Source organism: Panthera onca, chromosome C2 (genome assembly GCF_046562875.1).
Source record: "Panthera onca isolate mPanOnc1 chromosome C2, mPanOnc1 haplotype 2, whole genome shotgun sequence".
Lineage (NCBI taxonomy): Eukaryota > Metazoa > Chordata > Mammalia > Carnivora > Felidae > Panthera > Panthera onca.
This window is the reverse complement of record NC_138347.1, coordinates 97,273,694-97,293,011: the sequence shown is the minus strand read 5'-3', so window position 1 is coordinate 97,293,011 and position 19,318 is coordinate 97,273,694. Positions and strand designations below refer to the sequence as shown.

At 36.9% G+C, this 19,318-nt stretch overlaps 1 pseudogene across 1 annotated transcript in view; it reads left to right on the top strand.

Moving 5' to 3' along the window:
- Window positions 1-759: 759 nt before the first annotated feature.
- LOC132684263 (uncharacterized) overlaps window positions 760-19,318 on the top strand; it is a 219,753-nt pseudogene continuing 201,194 nt past the window's right edge. The window contains exons 1-2 of the transcript XR_014135264.1: window positions 760-823; window positions 1,098-1,220. The product of XR_014135264.1 is annotated as an uncharacterized LOC132684263 (transcript). The remainder of the gene's footprint in view (window positions 824-1,097; window positions 1,221-19,318) is intronic.

Here is a 19,318-nt window from a genome sequence, read left to right as displayed (position 1 = left end):
CTTTAATGAAAAGTCAACTAAAAATAAGCAAAAGCAGTCTCAACACCTGCACAGCCATACCTCAGATCAAAGAAGTTACATCCAGTCAGGATGCAGGTAGCTCACTCTGCCTGTCAGTTCTTTGTTTTTTCAGGATTAGTTCTCTCCTCTCGGGGTTCCACCGTCAGGGTGACTCAGCCCCACTTTTTCTATGCTTCTGCTTTGTCAGCTTCTTCTGCCCCAACACATTCTCCTTCTCTCTTTCGATCTCTCTCTTTTCTCTCCCATTTTTACCTGCCCCTCCCCACTTCCTCCCTGCCCTTTCTACCCTCCCTCTCTTCCAGCCACACTCATCTCATGAGGCAAAGACTTAGTAACTGTCAGCTAGTCAGCATGCAGGAGAGATGCCCCTTTTGAGGGGAACACACCATTATCAAACCTACAGTTGTGCTGGATGGAATATTTATTAGCTGTAAGGTGGATAGGGGAAATACATAAAACTAAAACCTATCTGTAAAGGTGGGTTCTGGCCACAGGTTTAGAAGTGCGCCGTGGACGTAGCTAGTACATGGACACAACCAAATCACATTTCCGTTTAGTCCTTAACTCCATCTCTAGCCATTGGAAATCCTGGAACTACTTTTCTAACTTTCCCATGCTATCCAGCACAATGCCAAAAACATAGTGGAGGGTGTTGAAGAGTTATCTGTTTGAAAAGCCAGTAACAACATATTTCTTTAAGGGACAAATGGGTGACCTAGTGTTCTGACTCACTGGTTTATGACTCTGTTCTCAATCTCATCCTCAAATGATGACTTGGGTGTGAAATTTCTGGACCTGCACTGTAAGTCTCCAAATTCCATAAGACTAAGTGGCTCCTTAGTACACTGTTCAAAAATATCTCAAATACCGATGGCTAAGACCTGACTTTTTCTTTATGTCAAAACAAGGGTGCCTTGGCTATAATGAAAATAAGACGGCATAGTGTTATCTCATTTAATTTGAGACCAAAGAATAATGTCACTCTGTGATGGTACATTTTTAGGAGAGCCACTGAAGTCTTTTTTTGTGCGTGTCTAGTTATAGGAGGCTAATTCTGCTTAAATATTCAATTGCAGATAGAAATGAATGTACCGTTGACAGTGGTGGCTGTCAGAACCAATGCTGTAATACAGTTGGGCATTATCACTGCAAGTGTCAAGCTGGCCGGAAGCTGGAGGAAGATGGCAGAGGATGTGAAGGTAACGGGTAGGACTGTCTGCTTACTGATAAGGAAAAGAGAGAACATCTACGTAATGCAAAAGGGAGGGTTTGTCTTTTATCCAGAGCCAGTTGAAGTGCCTGTGTTGAATGTTGTCAAGAGTACAGATCTTCCTCTCATGTCTAGATTACAAAATTGTAACCCTAAGAACACTTCAAGTAGCTTATTATAGGAAACATATGATTATACACTGGTTTGGTTGTGTCATGTTCTGATTATGGAATTTCAATCATTCATTTAAATCCCTGGGTAAAGTACATATTTTTGAAAGCATTTCATTTAATTCTGAAGTAAAAATGGTGCTTATCATAAAATACTCATATGTTGCTACAATGGAAATGGAGAGGCACAAAACTAACCACAGGGATAGTATTCTTGGTATAGAATCAGCTTTTTTCACAAACTTCAATTTACTGTCTCCCTTTAAAATTAATTCCTTCCTGCCTTTATTTATTAATTCATCATTTTGTTCATTTGACGATCATTGAATTCCTGCTCTGTAGCTGGCATTAATCCATGCTCTGCGGATATAAAAATTAATGAGAGATAAATTCTGCCCTGAAGGAGTTTACTGATTACAGGCAAAGATGGAAACATAAGCCAAAACCTTACAGAATGGTGTGTAATACATTATAGCATAAGGCTAAATGCAATGGACTCAACGAGACCTGGGTTTGAAGCTCAGCTCTCACAATTTATGTAACCCTGGGAACGTTAATTGTTAACACTCTTTCCTCGTCTATAATATTTGGGATAATGCCAGTTTCTAAAATCACAAAATTTACTGTGGGATTAAATAAGATGATGTATCTAACGCAGTTGGCATAGTGCATGGCATATAGTATGCGTTCAGATGTTAACTATGAATTTTGCTCTCATTTATGAACTCAGTCGTTGCCCATATTGGAAATGTAATGGAGCCCAGACATTGTTCCCTTTTCTTGTTCTCTAAAAAGGACAAAGATCCAAATTAAAAGGAACCCTGTATCAAGCCTTTTAACTGTCTTTTCTGATTTTCCCTCCATCTATTCATATTACTAGAATGCTAGGGCATTTTTTTTAGATCACTTAGAAATGTATTTATTCTAACTATGTTTTCCATTGACCTTACAAAATCATACTTTTTTTTTAAACTCTGACAGAGTCTATTCCCAATGGGGCATGCGTGAATAAGTTGGTAGGAGAAAACAAAATAAACCGAGAGACATCCAACTGGAGATGACTGGAGCTGGGGCTATGGGTTTGATTGGGACTGTCAAGGCAAGACAAGTTGTAGTGTTGTTCAGCCCCTTCTGGCATGTTCTGGCAGGCAGCAACAGGAAGGCCTCCAGGGAAGCTGGCAGATATTCAAGGGCAACTGCATCTGGGCCTTCTGGAGATAGGGCTTTACCCCAAGCAAAGTCCTCTGCCAGGAAGAGTATAAATTAATAAAGGCAAGCACTAAATTCACCCAGTCTCCTTTCATTCGAGGGAGGTAATCTCTATTTCTGATGAGATTATCTGTCAGTGGTGTTCTCACTGTTGATTCAATATCAGAGAACAGGAGGACTCAAGGACCCCATGGTGTCCAAATGAAAAGTGGGACACTGACCACTGCAGAGAGCATAGTCTACATGATGAGAATATTCTTTGTCGTGGCTTCTCCCTTCCCTTACAGGCAGCGATCTCTGTCTTTTTGGCTGAGTAGTATTATCACCATTGTCCTTATTATAAATACATTCAAAGTGCCAGCACAGCAATTACCTACTGTTAGGTTTAACAGTTGCTGTTATGTTTCTAATAACTATTAGGCTAATAAGTCATGATAAACTTTGTACCCACTAATTCATTTACATGCCATTATCTCATATGTAACTGAACTTACTCTTCATGTAATCGTCAACACCTTTAGAGCAATGATTTCCTGGTTCCATTTAACTGATGTCCTTTTGCACAGACTGAATAAGAGCAAGGTTAGGATTTGGGAGAATCAAGAGCAGGACCCTGAGCTAACACTGACTTCCTGCTTACTGAGATTCAGCACTGGGGATGGTGGTGTGGAGCAGACTAATGTGCCATGGTAGAGAGCCACCTCACAGTGTGATACTTCTTACAATCTTTTCCTGTTCGTTTCCTTAAATGACAGTTTGGTAGATGTGATGCTAGAGAAGCGGCTTGCTAGATCACTCAATGTACAGTGGTCTCAGATTTGTTTATATACCTAATTAAATACAAAATAACAGAGGTCATTTTGAAATTGAGTGCATTCTAAAGTCACTGTAAATGAGCATTTCAATTTATGTGAGTATACTAATGAGTCATTCATATTTATTTACTGGATGCTAACAGTAAAGGTCAGTTGGTTTCCAAAACCATTGTGTTAAATGCTACAGACATAGAATTAAATAGTCATTTGAAAAGAGTTTTTTTTTTTTTGCATTAATATAAATTTAATTTAACTTGTTTGAATTGCCTTTTAAAATAGAGATCAACATTTTAGTAAACGGTTGTTGTACTATCACAATAAATCTAGAGTCTACTTTTCAATGGAAATGGAAATATTTGTAAATGGTCTTGTTAGCCAATCTTATTTTTAACCTTTTCTCTCAACAGCTATAAACTTGTGGAGAAGGCTTCTGATTAGCTCAGTTACATGGTATCCCTTTTTCTCAGGCATGGCAGGGAGCCTAAGGCAGGGTTTCTAATTCACACTGCAGATAGGTTGTTATAAAGTGTAAATTAAACAGCAAAATAGAGGGGAAGGCACTGCCTCCTAGTGGACACTGTGGTATATAAAGTGTGTGTGTGTGTGTGTGTGAGTGTGTGTGTGTGTGTGCGTGTGTATATGTATATGTATGTATGTATGTATGTATGTATACACACACACACACACACACACACACATATATATACACACACGCACATATATATATATATACACATTTGTATATGTATACATATATGTTTATATATTTTTTGAAAGGGCATTAGTTTTTTTTCTTTAATGTATTAATGTGGATTATAGTATTTATAGCTTTTCATATATGTAAGCATCTTCGCATTTCAGGAAAAAATTCAACTGGATTTTAATATTTTATTTGCTACTAAATCCAATTTGCTATTATTTTATTTAGGATTTTTTTAATTCATAACCATGAGTGAAATAGACCAGTAATTTGTCTTTCTCATATGTTTTATGGTAGTTGTTCTCACCTTGAGTGATTTTGTCCTCAGAGACCTTTGGCAATGTCTGCAGACATTGATTTTCACAACTGAGGGTAGGGGGTACTGTTGGCATCTAGTGGGTAGAGGCCAGGATATGCTAACTAGCCTCTTCTTCTGTTACTTTGACTATAACACTTGTTAGACCCTCAGTCTATCTCACAGGCTGCTTTCATCTGTTGTATTTTCCTTTCTCTCTTCACTGCATATGCTCAACTAGTTTATTGAGTTTGAAATATAAATAATTTAAATGGACAGTTTTAAACGTCTTATTTTTCTCAAATCTGTAGGTTTCTTTCTGTTGTATGCTCAGGTTTATATTCTATCCTTTTTTTTTTTTTTTTAACTGTTTCACACGTAGCTACATTGTGTGTCTGATTCCATTGTGTGTTTTGGTTGGGAAGTCTAAATCTGTTATTTCTTATTTCCGGGCCGTTAGTTACACTCTCTTTCCCTTCATGTTGTATACACTTCTAGTATGGAACTCACAGAGGACTGTACTTATTTATACATTTGTACTTCCTCTTACATTGGGAATAAGTTCTGAGAAAGGGCCATGTCTTACCACTTTCTCATCCCTAGTTAACAGGTGGCTAGAGCCCAGCAGAATTCCATAAATGTTATTGAATGACTGGATGGGCAGATGAATACCCATCTACTCAAATATAAATGCATACAAGCATACAATCTGTATACCTTTATTCACTTCCTTATCTACAGATTCTAATCATGCTGGGTCTGTCACTTAAAGTCTGGCTAGTTAAGCCATTTGGTTATCACTAGGTCTTTGTGTAAATATATGCTGATAACAAGACTGTTTCATTTGAAAAGGTAAATCACATTTTTACTTCTAGAGGGCAAATCAAAGTCTTTTAGCTTAGTTTAAACTTCCTGAAGTTTCTCCAGGTGACTTTTCTAAATATATAACTAGTGTGGCTCTTTCAGCATAGTAGTCCCATGGAATCAAAGAATTTCTCTAAATAAAACAGTAACTAACATTACTGTATTTTTAATAAGTGAACTGATAATAAACATTGGACATTTGAGATACACCTTACATTTGGGAAAAATAAATGGACATAAAAGTATATTATTTAATGAATTGACTGTTGAAATATTTTAAAGTAATTTTGATAATGTTTTCAGCCAATTCTTTTTCCTGAAAAATGTTAGAAATTATAATATGAATAAACAAAGTGTAACTCAGTATGCCATTGTCATGGAATTTATAGAATTTTTGGCTAAAAAAAGGCTTCTATAGATGGAATCCCAGGGAAATTAAATGATTTGAGCAAGCTCAAAATGCTAATTGGTGGACCAAGGGACAGCAGAAGCTGAGCTTTCATATTTCCTTTCTGGAGTATTGATAGGCAATATGAACTGGATACAGATCAGGTTAATCAGAACCATGGAGTCACAGCACTACCAGGGTCCTAGAGACCTTGAACTCACAGAGGCCAAGATCTACAGAGGAGGGAATTGAAGACCTGGAGAAATTGACTGACTTCCTCCAAGTTGCAGACTATTTATAGAGCTAAGAACAATCTAGTTCTTTTCCCAACTGCCATTCCACTCCTCAATCTGGTCAGTAAACATTCATCAGATAACTACTATGTGCTCAGCACTGTGTTGCATAGTTTTAGAATACTGGAGTACTATAAAATATGGTGTCTTCTGATATAGGGTTTCAGTATCATTATGAATCCTAGATATAAAATTATCTTATGATAATATAAGAGCAAGTAATTTTATTATATGCTTTGGGAGTTCATGCAGGCCAGCTCTTTGCCTCCAAGCAGCACTGTATCTAACCCTGGCTGTTTATCCTGCTCTCAGAGATCTCCAAGGGAAGAGGTTCTGCACATCTTTTCCATGGTCTGTTTAATAACCCTTGTTATCAGGGAAGCCTTCCTTATATGTAATCTATTTTGCTTCTGCTGAAGTTTAAGCTTTTTGATTTTATTGTCTTCTTAGTCCAATAAGAGTTAGCTAACCAGAATCCTCCTTTACAGTAATTCTTCACATACTTACAGCTTACTACTGTGCCCTCCTTAACTTAGTAAAACTGTATGCCCAATACCAGAGGCTGTTGACACTTTAAGAAAAAAATATTATCTATCTATCCATCCACCCACCCACATACATGAATGCATGCATATTTGATTTTGAGTTCATAAAATTCACTTGAAGAAATTATTAAGGATTTATCTACTTCTGCGCATTGCTTCTGTTACTAGTCATTCATAAAGGGCCTCCTGAACATCTACTGGTGTTAGGAAGGATGTAAAGGTGGTAGCAATAATATTTCCCTAACCTCCAACAGTTGACAATCTATTGGGATGATGTAAATGGAGAACTGTTGGAGAAAATTCCCATGTGGTCTTTCCTCATAAACTAAAGAAAAAGTTATCCTTTTTGAATTTATCAAGACATATTTACAATAATGGAGTTCTTTATGTTTACAAGCTTGAATCACTTAAAATCCTCGGGATTTATAAGAGTTGATGCATAAATGTATTCCGAGTTTTCTTTCTTTTCATACATCTACCCATCCATTCATTCACCAAACATGTGTCTGACCCATCCACTGTAGGCCATGTTGAAGAAAGAGCACGCACTTGGGTTTGAATATTGACTGACTTCCTAACTGTGAGGCTTAGAACAAGTTACTTAATATCTAGGGGTTTCCCTTTCTTAGTTTATGAAACCAGAATAACTATACCTAACCTGATGTAGATTGAAAGATTAAATGAGATGTATGAAACCCTTGGTGGTGAAAACACCTCCTTTCCTCTACCTCATGACCACAGAAGAGGGATGTTCATCAGCTTAACAATCCTGACATCTTTCTGCCTGCTCACTCACTGCCTGCTTTCCAGACGAGAAGGAATAAGTTACCTTATTGGCAGGTTTGAAGAAGCAAACTTGTGTGTTTGGGGAAAGACATGTGAGGTTTAGCCCATCTTCCTGTCTCCTCTTTAGGATCTGCAAATGCCTGCAAAAATGCTCATTCTAGTCTTCTCTGCTATAATGTGTATTTAACAAGGGCAGAGCACCACGTGGGGAAGAGTGAGATTTTTCAACTACACCTGTAACCAGGTGGGAGCATTTGCTTAATTCTGCATACAATTTTAGGAAGCCCATTGTTGCTGTACCCCTAAATCTTCTTCTCCAGTTTCAACTTTAACAAAAATAAAGCTTGTATTTTGTGTACATCCTTGTATTTTGGATTAGCTCTCAATTAATTCAAAACTAAGGCAAGGAACACAAATTTATTATTATACCCTTCCATATACTAATACCTTGCATTTGCCTAATGCATAATACATGCTCAAGACATTTTCCTTTCCTCATTTTTAAATTTCTTCCAATGTTATATGTTGTTAAAGATAAAAATACATGTAAGGTTATCTTTCTCTCTGCAAGGAGCTTCCAGTTCAATAAAAGATTTAAGATGGATGAACAAACAGCTACAGTGTAAGATAGCAGGAGTAAATATAAGGCAGGTGTAGGCAAAGTGCTATGGGAATTAACCAGACAAAGAGATAACCCACCATTGAATCAAAATAGGCTGTAAGAACAGGGTTAGACACTAATCATTCAGTCCTGGGACTGAACAACCCTCCTTCCATTTCTTTAGTTTCTTAAAAAAAAAAAAAAAAATCCCCTATTGGAGTACGGCTGTCAGTCTTCTCTCCTGTTTGACATTGGAAGGCATCTAAGATTTTAACAGCAAAGCTGACATTGCCACACCCACAATCCTTCTTTGTAGAAAGTCTAAGGGTATTCTTAAGTATCTATGTCTTTTAGACACATCTGAAACTTTGCTATGAAAGGGGAAATCCACTTTATCTCTTTTTAAGTTGATCTTTTAAACGAAGCTCATCATTTCTCCTCTAATGATTCAGAGAGATCATTTCAACACCGTGGCTCTCAGCCAACACTTACAGTCAAAGGTGTATTTGGTAGTGAGGCAAACTGGAAGAGACTATAACTGACATAAATTCTCCAAGATGAGCTGGCTCACTTTCCAAATTTCATTAGGAACATACAGATTCACGGCAGTTATAGCTTCTATAGGTAGTACAAAAGAGAGAGACTAGAGAAAAGAGGTCCCAGAAGTCTGTGGTTAACAAACAAGACACCTCTCAGAGGGGTCTCTTGTTGGAAGTATGCCAGGACAAAAATTAACCAGCCACAAACCTACTGTTTCAGTACTACCCGGCACTTGCAAAAAACAGTGAAACAGAAGCGGCCAATCAGGGCAAACTGCTGTGTGGAAATGTCTGGGAATGGTGGGCAGTAAGGGATCTTCTTTCCAAAGTTCGGTTCATGGCCCTTAAATTTTACCTTATATCAAGAAACATAATATAGGCTTAATATTCTTTGTTTTAAGTGAAGCATAGTTGATATACAATGTCAACAATATTATATTCATTCAGGCGTACAACATAGTGATTCAATAATTCTCAATATTATGCTGTGCTCACCACGGTAAGTAGTTACCACCTGTCACCATACAACATTATTGCAATATTATTGACTATGTTCCCCTATGCTGTCCTACTTTTCACCCCATGACTTACTTATTTTATAACTGGAGGTTTGTACCTCTTAATCCCCTTCACTTATTTCACCCATCCCCCTCCCCGGTGGCAACCACCAATTCATTCTCTGTATTTATAATTCTATTTCTGTTTTTTGTTTATTTGTTTGTTCGTTTAGTTTTTTAGATTCCACATAGAAGTGAAATCATATGATATTTGTCTGTCTTTGCCTTATTTTACCTAGCATAATACCCTCTAGGTCCACTCATGTTGTTGCAAATGGCAAAATCTCATTCCTTGTTAGAGCTCAGTAATATTCCTGTGTGTGTGTGTGTGTGTGCGTGTGTGTGTGTGCGCGCGCGCGCGCGTGTGTGTGTGTGTGTGTGTAATATCTTTCTTATCCATTTACTATCAAGGGACACTTAGATTGTTTCCCTATCTTGGCTATTGTAAATAGTGCTGCAATAAACACAGGGCTGCATATATCTTTTTGATTAGTGTTTTTGTTTTCTTTGGGTAGTAGTGGAATTACTGGATTATATGGTATCTTTCTCCTGCAATTCTGAATGACAACCTTACCAGGTAGAGTATTCTTAATTGTATGTTGTGTTTTTGTGGTTTTTTTTTTTTTTTCCTTTCAGCACTTTGAATATATCACACCACTCTCTTGTTGCCTGCAAAGTTTCTGCTGAAAAATCAGCTGGTAGCTTAACGGGCTATCTCTCGTACATAATTAATTACTCCTCTCTTGCCTCTAAGATTCTCTCTTTATCTTTAATCTTTGACATTTGAATTATCATGTGCCTTGGTGGTGACCTCCTTAGATTGACCTTATTTGGGACTCCTGGACCTGTATCTGGATGTCTGTTTCCTTTCACAGGTTAGGGAAGCTTTTAGCTATTATTTCTTCGGGTAAGTTTTCTGCCTCTTTCACTCTCTATTCTCATCCTGAGACCCCTATAGTCCAAATGTTAGTATGCTGGATGTTGTCCTGGACATCCCATAACCTATCCTCATTCTGTTAAAAATATTTATTTATTTTTTGGGAAAGCACAAGCAGGGGAGGGGGAGAGAGAGGAGGACAAAGGATCTGAAGCGGGCTCTGTGCTAACAGGCTGACAGCAGTGAGCCTGGTGTGGTGCTCAAACTCATGAACCACGAGATTATGATCTGAGCCAAAGTCGGATGCTCAACCAACTGAGCCACCCATGTTCCCCAGCCTATCCTCATTTTTTTTTGTAGTTTTTATATGAAATTTATTGTCAAATTAGTTTCCATACAACACCCAGTGCTCATCCCAAAAGATGCCCTCTTCAGTGCCCATCACCTACCCTCCCCTCCCTCCCACCCCCCCATCAACCCTCAGTTTGTTCTCAGTTTTTAAGAGTCTCTTATGCTTTGGCTCTCTCTCCCACTCTAACCTCTTTTTTTTTTCTTTTTTCCCCTTCCCCTCCCTATCCTCATTTTTTAATTTGTTTCTCTCTTTGCTGTTCAGCTTAGGTGCATTTCATTACCCTGTCTTCCAGATCACTGATATGTTGTTCTTCATTCTCTAATCTGTTGTTGAATTAATGAATTAGTGTATTTTTCATTTCAGTTATTCAACTATTTAGATCTCTGTTAAAGTTCTCACTGAGTTCATCCATTCTTTTATCAAGAGAGATGTTGGGCCTCTGGCCTTGTAAAAAAGTGTTGGCTTCTGTGACTATTTATCAAAATACTCAGGGTACCTGATCATAAATTATGTTTTACTCATAGTCTGTCTTACAAACTGAGAAAAGCAGTTGGGTTTTTGAAAACCCTTTGATAACACTCCAATAATAGACCACCTAACAATGCCGAGTGACACTGCTCATTGGAGGAGGCCTTCATTTCTCAGAAAACACCTGTGATGAGGAAAGGAGATAGCTCAGGTTAGTCTGAGTTTGTCCCTGGATCCTGTTGAACGCCGTTTCAGGGTTGGGATGGAGAAGAGCAAAACCACGATGCCTCAAGTTTCCCTGTCTGTGTGGGCATGAGGACAGGGATAGGAAGAATAATCCTTGACAGGAATGAATTTTATATGTGTGTTTCTCAGTTATAAAATTCTCTTCTTCTAACAAGCTTATAGAAGCATGATGCAAAAAGAAAATCTTTCTCTACTTCATGCATATTTATTTCTTTTTTGAGGAGGACCAAAATGACTCCCACTAATTCATCAAAAAATATTAACAATAGTATAGTGAGAAAAATGGTGGTTATAAACTGCTTTTAATTGATAAGAAAATAAGTTGGTTTAAAATATTTTTCTGTATTTTTAAACAAGTTAGCTTGTGCATTTAAATCAATGATTATAAACGATGATATGCCTGTAAAATTCAAGGGGCTAAAAGATTTGAACAAGTTATCTATTTATTTTCTATAATTTCTTATATTTTAAATAATCATCACATTTTAGGAGGCTTGACTGAGCACTGGGAAATGTTAAAACTGCAGCTGAAAAAATTAGGTTAATTGTAATTCATTAGATGCTGTCCTTATTAAAAGTGAATTGATTTAATCCCCATTAAAAGCCCTAAGGCATGAGAAAGCAAAATGGCTATGTGAAAGCTTAGTGTTCTTAACAATTAGAAGATACCTCAGTTCAGTGTTTCTCAAACTTTAACGTGCATATGAATTATCTTGGATCTTGTTAAAATGCAAATTCTGATTCAGCAGGTATGGGACCAGCCTGAGAATCTACATTTCTAACAGGTTTTCAGAGGATGTGATGCTGTTGTCCACAGACCACACTGAAGGGAGAGGCTTTTGTTAGACTTTTTTTTTTTTTTTTTTTTTTTTTTTGTAGTTCATTTGTCACATAATTACTAAGCCCTTACTAATTGAAATACAGCTATGGTAAGGAGTTATAGAATGGCGTAATATGATCTGCTATTCTGGACATTTTTTAGAACATTTCAAAAAACACTTTTATTGAGATATAATTCATATATGATACAATTTATCCTTTTGAAGTAGACAATTCAGTGGTTTTTTAAATATATTTACAAAAATATGCAATTATCACCACAATTGATTTTAGAATATTTTTATCACCTCAAAAAGAAAACCTATACCTTTTAGTGTCACCTTTTTTATCTTCCCCATTTCCTTCTAGACCTAAGCAACCACAAATCTACTCTGTATCTCGCTATATTTTTCTATTTTGGACTTTATGTGAATGAAATAAAACAATATGTGGCCTTTTGTGACTGGTTTCTTTCACTTAGCATAGTGTTTTCATATAAGGCTCATCCATATTATAGATTGTGTCAAAATTTCTCTCCTTTTTAAGGTTGAATAATATTCCATTTTATGGATATACTACTATTTGTTTATTAATTTGTCATCTGTTGGACATTTGGGTTGTCTCCATCTTTGAGCTATTATGAATAATACTGTTATAAACATCCATGTTCAAGTTTTTGTATATACATACTTTCATTTCTCTTGGATATATACCTTGTAGGATAATGGTAACTGTATGTGTAATTTTTCTGGAGCTTTTAATTTAAATAAATAAATCAGATTTAGAGATATAGATATTCATATGGGTATGCATATGGCTAGATATACATCAAGCAATTGGCTTCATGAAAAGCATTCCATAGTTAAATAATTTTGAGGAGCACTATATACATTTAAAAAAAATAATAATTTTGAGGAACACTGTATATTAAAACTCTCTTGAGGAAAACCAGACAAAAGAGGAATCATTTAACTTTGTTTAACACAGGTTTCCCCAACATGTTAGGGAAACATGTTTGGAAATCTTTGAAAGTGAAATATTTACAACTCAAGGATTTAGTGTTTAGTAGAATGCCCTTTGAGAAATGGTTTACTTGAATGTTCTGAAGATAGAAGACCTATTGGATGAGTATGAGTATTTTCCAGGAACGTATGAATGATTTGTTTGGACTGGACTGAAAATGGCTTCAACTCCAGAGGTAAATTCCATAGGAACATAGGTGGGAGTGTGGTTTTCAACGAGGGATATTTGAGCAGAGCAATAAGATAAAAATGTAGTTTCTGTAAGTTGTTCTGGCAATGATATATAGGCTGATGTGGAAATATCAGGGAGACCATTGAGATTGTCTAGCTATTGGCATCCATAAGATGGAGAACCAAATAAGAATGAGCAAATTGTGATGACACAAGGGAAAGGGGAAATACCAACGTTTTTGTAAATAAGATGATAAATAATATGGAATACATTATTGGTAGCAGAAATGCCAGGTGTAATATGATAGAAAAGGTAATGAACAGAGAGATTCCATTCCAACCAGATTTATTAGAATATCTATGTAAAAACTTCTATCATTGTAAGAAAATTATAGTCCATTTTTTCATCATTTCTCATTTGAAAATCAGTACTTGATTTCTGCGTGTGACCCTGCCATAGGTTTTGATGTTACCATCTGGTAGAGCCTGCTTATTATCTTCATTATAGACTGAGGCTCTTTTTATGCTAATTCCTATTTTTCGCCATTAAATTGTAAGTTAACTCAATTTCAAATTAATGAGAAATAAGATTAAAGATAAAAACTTCCCCTGAATGTTATTATTAATTATGCTGTTAGGGCACAATATTTAGCACTGCTCAAATCTGCTTGTAAATAAGTTCTCTATTTGAATAAGATGACCTGTCTTTAATTTTGTTCCTGTTACTGTTTTTTCCTGTTTGCCTTTTGTTGGATGTCATTGGAAAATGGAATTGCCAGATGGTTTGTAGAGAGAAGTGAACAATGACAGTTTTTCTTTTAAAGACTCTTTATACACAAACAAGTTAGCAAACAAACAAAAAGAACGTTTGCTTAAAAAAAAGAAAAAGAAACTTTTGCTTAAAACACACAGATACACTCAGAATCTCAGATTGTTAATTATATACTCTTGTTTCTATCAGGAGGAATATGACAAATATGGGTGATAGTTCTTAAATTAGATAGCAATATGGATCTCTAGGAGCCACACATTGTCAGCATAACAAAGCATGCAGATAGTCCCCTGGCCAGCATTTGTTGTTCAGCTATAGCTATTTAAGTCTCCATTCATTTTTACACGTGGTGCTCCCTGATATCAGTAAAGAGCTGCCCATGTTGCCCACAGGAGCTCCAACAGTATAAAGATCATCAATATAGACATCAGGAGATCACTTCAGTGATCACTTCAGATCCACCCACTGGGAACTCCCTTCCCTTCTCTGGGCCTCAGTTTTCTCATCTGTAAAATGGGACATGTGGAATGGGAAATCTTGAAGCTTCTTCCGGTTATAAATTCTGTAATTCACAAAGCATAAACCTACAACTTCAAATGTAATCCAAAAGCTGTAATTCTGTAAAAGAGACCAGGAAGAGATTTTTAGAGGATAATGAGGCATAAAGACTTCTCTGAACCCCACAGCCTTTCTTCACTAGTCCTGGGGCTACACAGAGAAGGTAAGGCATCTAGCGAAGATAGGAGATCATATCTAATTGGAGGGTGGAAAAGAACAAAACATAAGCAGCAACTAAACTGCATCAGACATTATGGAAGCAATGGATTCTACCTGCCTTTTAGGCATAGCTTTAGGACAACCTTGTTTTCCATTTAGGTCTTGTTTCTGGTTCTCTCAAAAAATGAAAGTTCTGTGGGATTTCCACAGCTCCAGCATAGCGTTACATACCTTATATTCAATATATTCATGTTGAACTTACTGTCGTCCATTATTCACATCAGTCGTCAGTCTAGAGGAGATTTTAGACAAGAAAATAAAACACCATATATTTCCTCAAATAATTCTTTGAATTGCTCACTTTTAAATTGAGAGGAATAGCTGCAGTCTCAATAAATATTTCTTTAAAAATTATATACATATATTAATAAAAACTATAATTAAAGTTCCTTTTTGCCCAATTAAATGGTTTACATTTCTGTGCTGATTCCCAGGAAACACATTCTAGATTACAAGGCATATATGGTTCTCACGTTAACACACATATTAACCAAAAATGTTACCTATGTGTTTTCTGGATATACTCCCCACACTCACATAATTAAGCTAGTACTTACATTGGTTAGTAAACGTATCAGAAATGAAAGTTATCAATTACTGTTTTAAGAGTATGATGCCTTTTAAAAGTTGCTTTTTATGGGTCATTTCTAATGTCCATATGATATTGGCATAACTGAAGATCCCAGTGAGGCCAAGCTCAAGAAGTTGGAGTGAGAAAGAAAATTAGATATCTTCTGAAAATCAACACAAAATCAATGAGAGTAAAGATAAATCGAGGTAATTCTGTTCTCAGAGAAATGGGAAGAGCTGACCATAACCTTAAGTTACTCACAGAGCTTGAAAAAGAGTTTGGCAATCAAAGGTGCTGGGACACAAAATCGTACAAAGATGGCAGCCCATCCAAGCACACCCAGGAGAAATGGAGCCTTAAAACAGCAAACTCTGAAAATCTTGGTCCTATGTGCCAATAAATAAGTTAATTTATCCCACTGAACAATAAGTTTCACATAACTAATTCCACGTGTTAGATCTCTGTGATAGATTATAGTATGGTTCCTGTATCAGCTTGGATACAATTAAGAGAGAGAGAAACACGTAGTAATTTGAACATGGGAAGTTTAATGCAAAGAATGGTTAACTCTAACAGGAAGTTGGAGGAAAGAATAACTAGACAGTAAGAACTATAGGAGACTCTAAAGAATACATGATCACAGCTATTACCCCAGACTGGGGTCCATACCCTTCAAGAAGAGGCTCCCCAGACTGGGGAGATCTCTGGAAGAGATCCAGACATTGTCAGAGAGGGTGTGGTCGTGATTCACTGGATGGCAGAGAGGCCACTGTGGTGGCCACCAAAACTTGCTGGAAATATGACCTCTGGAACTTGCCAGAAATCTGCTCTCTAGAGTGCTGGAGAAAACTATTTATGGAGAGGTATCTCTTCACTACAACATTTCCCAAAGGGTGTGTCAGGGGAACCTGCTGGTTGTTGGGGTTTGATGACCACCAGTCATTGCAAGAACCAAGAGTTGAGGAAGCTGTCTACAATGTAGAAGTTGACACTGGAAGAACTATGCACAAATGCAGCAACCTAATGCTAGAGAAGCTGCCCATGCTGCTGAAGCCTAACACTGGACAAACAGCCTGCATTAGAAAATCTGGCTAGTAGGAACCTGTGTGCCGCAAGAGCCAGTTGCTGGTGAAGACTTTTGTGCTAAGGGAGCCAGGCATTGGAGAAGTTGTCTCAGGAACCTGCCTACGAGAGCATGGTGGAACAGGAAGAGAACCCCTTACTTTACCATGTCTCTCTAGTACTTTCAACTGGTAGGGGAAGGGAAATTATTTAAAAGACCCAGATCCATTTTTACACAGAGGGAAAAAGCAAATTTGAAGCCGGGGCGTAATAAACCAACAATGAGCACAACTCCCAATTATGCTCATTCCACCTATTAAAAGGATTATAAATACACGTCCTTAATCATAGAGACTTGGGTACTCCCCTGAAGTCAGTTATTTCCCCTATCCATTGCCAACTTGGTCATGTAACTTGCTTGGGCCAATAGCATTTGAGTGGAAGTGATACACCACCAGCTCTGAACAGAAGTTTTGTTTTTAATAATTTTTTGTTGTTTAATTTTTTATTTCATAATCATAAACTTAACTCTGCAATCCAGCTAGATTTGGAGGGGATAAGGAAAATATGGAGCCCACAGAACTGCAGCAAGAGCACAAAGATTATAGGATATTTCAAACAAGGGTGATGGGGTGTTCACCTGAGCTACAAAAGGATTGGTCTGGTGGTTGAGATAAAACACAAGTCAAATTTATTAGACTTGTCCACAGTCAGCAGTAGTGATCTTGCTGGTCTTGCCATTCCTGGACCCAAAGCTGAGCAGAAATTTTAAATGTGAATGTGTAATTCGATATCTCTATCCTCTTCCATGAAGAAAGCAAGTCCCAGAGAGAGGCTACTCTTTTATCTGAGTCCCAGAATGAGGCACAGAGCTTAGTGGAGCCACAGCCAACCTACAGACCTCTAAGAGAAGATAAGACATTGATGTTTATTGATGTTTATACACCCCTAAGGATTTTGGTTGTTTTTTACTACAAATGCAGCTTCATGCTTGACAAACAACTCTGGTTTTGACTTGGCTGGTTATGACTATGCTGCTTAAACTGTAGTGTAAATCATTATGTTATTTGCTGATTTTACATATTCACCTGCACTAAGAAGATGTAAATGGAGAGGCAAGGCTTGAGCTTGGATTGAGGCAAATTACATCACAGCACTGTCAACCTGAGAAAAGTCTCCAGATGCAGCTAGCTAGTATTTCCCAGATGGCATCTAGCTGGTATTTCTTGGATGGCATCTCAGCCTTGCTTAGGCATAACTGTCTAGTGGAAGGTTAGAGATGGAAAGATTATAGTCAACTGTTTCTTTAATGCCAAGAGCTGCTCTACAATACTATCAATTTTCTGTCTTTGACAGTTTTGCTGATCAACTGTCAAGATTATCATTTACTTCATTTTATTTTATCTTAATCAAGCATCCCCAGATCAGTTGGGATACTGGGTTGTGGATTATCTTTGGATTGATTGTTGTCCTTAACTAGATTTGGTTGACTTCTACACAACTTTCTGTGGAGGAAATTTTTTTTTTTGACAATTTCATACTCACATAGACTCACTCACTTACATAGACGTATTCTTTCCTAATTGATTTAGAAGAAAATCATTTTCTAATTCACTGTTCTCCTAGCCACTGTAAGTATAATTGATTTCCCTGTGCATTGCTATTAAAACAATTATTATATTTAGTAATCTCAAAGCACCTCCCAGACACACACACACACACACACACACACACACATGCACGCACGCGTGCCACTGCCATCTGGGACTAGATAGTTCAGCCTTTATTCAGCTGAAAAATAATTCTGCTACTCAATAAAATATTTTTAATTAAATTCAGAAATAGGAATTAATATACTATGATTTTATCACTGAATTATTAGAGCATGGGTCAAATATTAACATGTATGTAAAATCTATGTATAATTAAGGAAAATTTGGAAACCTGGGTGGATCGGTCAGTTAAGTGTCTGACTCGTGATTTCATCTCAGGTCATGATCTCACAGTTTGTGAGACTAAGCCTCACATCAGGCTCTGCACTGAAGGTGTGAAGCCTGTTTGGGATTCTTTCTCTCTCTCTGCCCCTCCTGCTCTCTCTCTCTCTCAAAATAAATAAATAAGCCTTAACAAAAGAAAAACTAAATATCACTAATGCTTTCCTTTGACAGTGAGAAATATTACTTCCTATGGATATTTTAAAAATTGGCTACAGTGTTCAGATCCTGTTTCTGTAATAATGATCAATCCTAGAACTAATTTCATTTGGGGCAAGTAAATGAAAGACATCATGAGGAAGTAGAAAAAAATGCACAGTCTAGTCTAGGCTCTGCCATTGTACTTCCAGAATCAGCTTTCTCATATCTAAAGCGGGGATTAATAATATTTGCTCGACCAAACTCATGGGAACCTTTTTCTAAGAACCAAATTAACATGTGTCAGTAAAAAGGATATATAAATAGTAAAAGTGTTTGCAAACGTGAAAAATTTTTATACTGTGAAGTGATGTTGGAATCTTCCTTAATCCCATTGAACCTAGAGCCTAGGCAAGGGGGTAAGACTTATCCAGAAGAGTAATCTTCAAAGTATATCCTACTACAGAAAGAAACAGAAGATATCGATAGATGTTAAAGGTAAGAGTAGGTAGAAATGTAATGTCTCCTTCTTCTGAAGCCATTAATAACTATAACTTCAACTATCAGGAAGTATCATATTTCCCAAAGTCCCATTTAACAAAAAAGATGTGGTCAAGCAGTAGAGAAATTTATTGCTGATATGCTCCCTAATAATTATATAGTATTATCACTAAAATGGGAGGAGACAAAATGATGAAAAGTAGCTTAATGCCAAACTGGAGGTGGGGGTTAAGGATGGAAGGAATGTACTCAACCCATACTCATCTTCTCTCTGACTTTGCCTGGACTCCATTGTTCCAAGAATCTAGTGAGCACTGAGTTTCCTTATTTCTCTGTAGTCCCCCAGCCTTGGGGCAAACCCTCTATATTAAAAATTCATGTGGCATATTATATTTCTTTGTTAAACTGTCTGTCTCTCCCATAAGACTAGAAGTGCCTTGAAGATAAGAATCCTGTCTTTTTTTTTTAATTCTTTTTTAAGTTTATTTATTTTTAGAGAGACAGCAAGCAAGCACAAATGGAGTAGGGGCAGAGAGAGTGGGAGAGAGAATTCCA